Raw genomic sequence first — 6136 nt, 5'->3', positions numbered from 1 at the left:
AGGGGCTTCCGGGCCGCGCAGGCGCAGAGCTGCGCGCGGACGGCGGCCGCGGCCCGCGCGGCGGGCCTTGGGCGGTCCCGGGATTGGGGTGGTTGGCGTTCCAGTACTTCAGTTACTCGGGCGGCTCAAGCTCACGCGTCGCGTTCGATTCGCAACTGCCCCCAAGCTCTGGCTCGCGCGGGCAAACGGCCAGCCGGGCCCGACGACTCGTCTCGCCCACCCGGGAGCGCGAGTCGCTCGTGGAGACGGCCGGGTCTGCAGCGCGCCTCCCGGAGCCGGGGCACCGGCCGCCGGCCCGGCCCAGCGGGGGCCCCGCAGCCTCCCGCAGCGGCCTGCGCGCTCACGCCGTGCACCCCCGGTTTCCACCACTAAGGAGCCGGGAAGTGGGCCGCGCAGGCCTTCTCACTTAGGGACCCCTGATTGATTGCTCGTTTGCTGGGCTCGCTTGGGTTTGGGCCGGTATTGGCTTGAGCTCAGGGCCTCTCCATCTTAGCGTTTTCCGCTCAAGGCTGGCACTACCGTTGGAGCCGTGCCCTCATTTCTTTCTGCTGCTTAGTTGGACATGAGTCTGTAGGATTTGTCTGGGTTGCCTTCGATCCAGGATCCTCAGCTCTCCACCTCTTAACTCAGCTAGGATTGCAGGTGTGAGTCACCAGCATCTGGCACTCAATTCTGCTTTCAATAAAAATTCTAAAAATGAAAAACCTTGTTAATTCTTGTGAGGGGTGCCTCGACCTGAGTGAATTAAGCCAGTGTCTGAGACACTTGGCAGAATCCTGTGGGGGGAGGTTTTTTTGTGTGTGTGAAAAGGAAAAAAAAAAAATAAAAGGTACCTCTTATAGAGGATTTTAAAAACCAAAAACTTGCCCCACCATGCAGATCAGAACCATCAGCAAGTCTCTTTCTCGTGGGAGGTTTTTATGCAAACACTCCCTTGAGAATACAAGTTTCCGTGCACGAGAAGCGGGCAGAAAAATCAAAGATATCTTAGGTATTAATGCAAGCTGCTAATGTTCAGCATCCTTAGGCAAATTTGTACTCTGTGCCTGTGTTATTATTGTACGTCTGTTCTCAACCTAATATTTTGCTTGTTATGGCTGCTGCCTTCCTCTGGGACCATTAGCACATCCAAACAATGTTTCTTGAGGTTGAGAAAGTAAAAAAACACGTGTTCTTAGCCGCAAGCATAGTATACTACTACTAATGTGTTGGTCCCCAAAGCCCAAAAGTCAGCTGAAGAACTTGTATTGCCTAAGTCTTTGCAGTTATTGGGAATGTTCATTTCAAGTAGTACAGAAAGATTCTAAAATGTTCTACCATGCACTCATGAAGCTTGCCAAATGAGGAAGACACTCACACATTCACTTACTCATTCAACAAATGATTGCCCTGGATAGCGGATCAAAGCCCTGAGTTCAAAGGCCCTGAGTTTAATCCCCACCACTAAAAGAGGAAAAGCTTGTTATCTGAGAATACAGAGCCACTGGCCCTGTTCTTACAGCTAGGTGGGAAACACCTAAGTTGATTAATTTCATATACAATCTCTATAGCTGTAAAGATTAAAAAAAAAAAAAACAGGGAGGGGGGTGAAATGGAGGTGGGAAGCACCTGGTACTAAGAAAGTATCTAACAAGTCAGATGAGTAATAGGACAGGTAATCAGAGAACAGGATTAGAAAGAACTAACCAGATTTGGAGGGAGGAGGGAGTTGAAAGTGGGGAACATAAAAAAGGGAAAGCCTTGTTTGGTGAGAAGCAGTCCAATTCTAGGAACTAGAAAAATTCCTCCCTGTGGCAGTTTGTCCTTAGAAGGAGCAGGAGGAAAAGCATGAACAGACAAGAAGTCAGTGGGATTCAGTGAGAGCTGGATTTTGTGGGCCTAGTTAGCCAAGTTTCCTGCCTGTGAAACATGCAGAAAGCAGCTAGGATTAGGGACCAGAACTTAGGAAAGAGATGGCCCCTTGAAGGGGCTGGCATTGCTCCATGCAAAGCAGACTTGCTGGGGTCATAGCTTTACATGCCTAGTGTTAAACTCTATAAACAAATGCCTGTGGAAACCAGTAAAGGTTCACCTTAGAACAAGCTTTTTGAGGTTTGTCCATTTTTTTTTTGCCAGTCCTAGGGTTTGAACTCAGGGCCTGAGCACTATCCTTGGGCTTTCTCAAGGCTAGAGCTCTACTTGAGCCACAGCACCACTTCTGGCTTTTTCTATGAATGTGGGTGGTGCTGAAGAATCAAACTTGGGTCTTCGTGCATGCTAGGCAAGCACTCTACCACTAGGCCAAACTCCCAGCCCAAAGTTTGTCCATTTTATTTATGGCATAACTCGGTATTACAAATGCTAAACATTTCTTTTGGTGGTACTTAGGTTTGAATTCTGTCCTCAAGTTTGGTGTTGGAAGCTTCATTTTTTCTGCTGGTTATTTTCGAGATTGAACTAGCTTTCTGCTCAGATAAATACCATTTATGTTAGATCTCCGGTAGCTGGGATAAGAGATCTAAGCTATCACATCTGGCTCTTCATTGAGAAGGTATCTTGAAATCTTTTCTTTTTCTGCCCAAGATGTTTACAAACCAAGATCTCAACAATTTCAGCTTCTCAAGTAGTTAAGATTGCAAATGTGAGGCAGTGATGCCTGATTGGAATATAATTTTAAGTAATAAAACTCTGATCTCAACATGCTGACAGGCAAAATTGTTAAAGTTGACAAGCCAGGCATGTTGAAATGTTCTTGTAGTGTGTGCTAGTCAGAATCATCATGGGGGAGGATCAAGCTTGAGACTATGAATTTGAGACCATCCAGGGCAACAAGGCAACCTATCTCAAATAATAATCATAACAGGAAAGCTCAAAGTACATCCCAGCATTGAACATTTTAGGTCCATACAACCTAAACAATACTTAACCCATTTTATCTCCTTAGACCCCTTTTGCTATCTATTCTACAAGCTGTCAGAATGCTCTTCAGAGCCAGGTGTGGTAACTTTCACTTGTAATCTGTTACTTTGAAGGCAGAGATCCAGCAAATGTAAGTTCTGAGCCAGCTGGAACAAAAAGTTATCAAAGACCTCCATCTCAACAATAAAGCTGTGTGTGGTGGTGAGAGCCTGTAATCCCATCTCTAAGTGAGACAAAAGGAAAAAACACCCAACATACCTATAATCTTAGCTACTCAGAAGGCTGAGATCTGAGAACCACTGTTCAAAGCCTGGAAAAGTCAGTGAGACTTGTATCTCCAATTAACCACCAGAAAACCAAAAACAGCAGGGAGGTTCAAAATGGAGCAAAAGAACTGAGGGACAGCACCCAGGCCCAGAGTTCAAGCCCCACAACTGACAAAGGTACCAGTGGTTCTAGCTACTTAAAAGGCAGAGGATCATTCATGGTTCAAAGCAGCCTAGACGGGAAACTCTATAACACTAATCTCCATTAACCACTAAAAAAAGTGAAAGTGGATTTGTGGCTTAAAAGGCTTAAGAGCATTTGCCTACCATTCAAGTTCAAGCCCCCCTCCCTAAAAGATGTTCTTCCTACATATTTTAGTAAAACAAAAAGCAAATACATTGGAACGTATCAGTTTTCAGGGAAAAGTTGTAACTCTTGTGTTTATGAGAAGGCCAATAGGTGAGTTTCCTCCTATTTGGGGGTTCACAGGCATTAAGAATAAAGAATAGGGCCAAGAGTTTGGCCTAGTGGTGTAGAAGGCTTGCCTGGCACGCACGAAGCCCTGGGTTCAATTCCTTGGTACCACATTCATAGAAAAAGCCAGAAGTGGTGCTGTGGCTCAAAGTAATAGAACGCTAGCCTTGAGCTGAAGAGCTGAGGGACAGCATCCAGGCCCAGAGTTCCAGCTCCACAACAGGCAAAAAAAAATAAAGAATGAAGAGTACGGGCTGGGAGTTTGGCCTACTGGTAGATTGCTTGTCTAGCATGCATGAAGACTGGGGTTGGATTCCTCAGTACCACATACATAGAACAAAAAAAACCAGAAATGATGCTGAGGCTCAAGTGGTGGAGCTCTAGCCTTGAGAAAGCCCAAGGACAGTGCTCAGGTCCTGAGTTCAAGGCCCAGGACTGGCAAAAAAAAAAAAAAAGAAGAGTAGCTGAGATCTGGGTTATGAAAGATGCATCTCTAGAGGACTAGCACCTCTGCGATTTGACATGATCTAGGTAGGCCCCCACTCCCACACACATTTGGCCTCTCTGCAAACAGCATGTACACCTGAACTAAAGAGAACTTTCCAGCATGAAATTTCTTAACAGCCTTGCTTTACCAAATACAAATCTTGGCCTTTTCCCTTCCTTCTACTAGTAGCATCGGAAAACGGATCTCTCTGCCCTCTGCTAACAGAGGGCTGGGAGGTTTGTTACCTGCTAAAGTAGTAGATTCTCCTAATCCATAGGAGTAGCCACAGATACCGAAGGCTGGGTAGTTGATTATGTCAGTCTGTTCTGCAATTCTCAACATCACCAGGTCCATGCCTGCTCTCCTCCAGAGAAGTGAAGACCTGCTCTCCTCCAGAGAAGTGAAGACTGCTTCTCTGTCTTGTTTTCCAGTCCTTTTTATCCTTTTGATCCAAAGCTAATCTCATCAGGCCGGCCTCAAGAATTTCAGTGAAATTTAAGAGGAGTTTAATGTCATCTGATTGATTCTTCCATCACTTTAACAGATATACCTTCCATATGAAGGAAAACAGCCCTGGGAGGGATGTTGATTAGGAAGGCTACAATGGTTCTATTGAACAGCATTTACTAGGACTTGAACTCAGGGCCTTGCATTACCTTCCTTGCTTGCTCTACCACTTGAGCCACACCTGAAGTCAACCTTATTTTGAAGATGGAATATTATGGACCTTTCTGCCCAGTCTGGCTTCAAATTTTAGCCTCTTAAGTAGCTGGAATCATAGTGCCTGGCATTTATTGTTATTGTTTGTTTAGTGGTAGTGTTGGGGATGAGCTTGGCTGTGCATACTAGGTAAGCAATGAGCTGAGCCATATCATCAGCTAGAAAAACATTTTGTGGTTGGTAAAATAATGCTTTAAAAGATGGAATTTAGGGATAAATGATGAATACTTTTCAAGTGACACAAGATAGGAAGGGCTTTCCCTCAGATCCAATCAAATGGCTGTTGGTCTCTAAAAGGATAAAGTGCTGGTCTAACATAAAGAGAGGGCCCCAGTGGCAGGAATGCTTTCGCTTTCCCCTTAGGAGTAAAATAGGTCCAATGGTCATATCTAAAGATATGGAATTTTGTATGGATTTATGTTAACTTGATATTTGAGACAGCTCAAGCTCATATACCAACTCACAGTCATCTTTTCAAAAACAGCTTTTTCTTCTGTGATTCCTGGGGTTATTTTACTAAGAGATGATGTAAGAGCAAATGGAATAAATAAACTGCTTTGTATTGGTCCATGGCTTTTAACAATGTTTCCCAAAGTAAAATAACACCATGTATTCCCTAGAAAGACTCTGTCATGCACATATGCCTCCCTTCACCCACATTCTCAGATGACTATGTTTCTATCACTCCATAAATTAGGAGTGCTGGACACATTTATCTAATATGTTTTGAGGACACACCAAAGTATGTAACTTGCTTTTTTTTTTTTTTTTTTTTGAGATGGAGTCTTTTCCCCAGTCCAGGCTGGCCTTAAACTTTCGATTCTCCTATCTCAGCCTCCAGTGCTGGTAATATAGATATGTAACACTACCCCCAGCAAGACCACTTAAGAAACTTTAAGGCCAGGTGCTAGAGGCTCACACCTATAATCCTAGGGACTCAAGGGGCTGAGATCTAAAGATTATAGTTCAAGCCAGTCCTGGAAGAAAAGTCTATCAGACTCTTATCTCAATAAACTACACACAACACACACACACACACACACACACACACACACACACACACACACACACACACACACAAAGCCAGAAGTGGTACTGTGGCTCAAGTGGTAGAATATTATCCTAGAGCAAAAGAAGCTCAAGGACAGTACCAGGCCCTGAGTTCAAGACTGAGTAGAGGCAAGAAGAAGGGGAAGAGGAAGAGGAGGAGGAGGGGAGGGAGGTGGAAAAAAGAAATGAAAGCAAAAGGGGCTGGGTGTTTGGCCTAGTGGTAGAGTGCTTGCCTAGCAT

The sequence above is a fragment of the Megascapheus bottae genome, chromosome 24 (assembly GCF_031878675.1).
Source record: "Megascapheus bottae isolate mThoBot1 chromosome 24, mThoBot2.hap1, whole genome shotgun sequence".
In the NCBI taxonomy this organism is placed as follows: domain Eukaryota; kingdom Metazoa; phylum Chordata; class Mammalia; order Rodentia; family Geomyidae; genus Megascapheus; species Megascapheus bottae.
The sequence above is the reverse complement of the archived record's forward strand: the minus strand, read 5'-3'. Positions refer to the sequence as shown.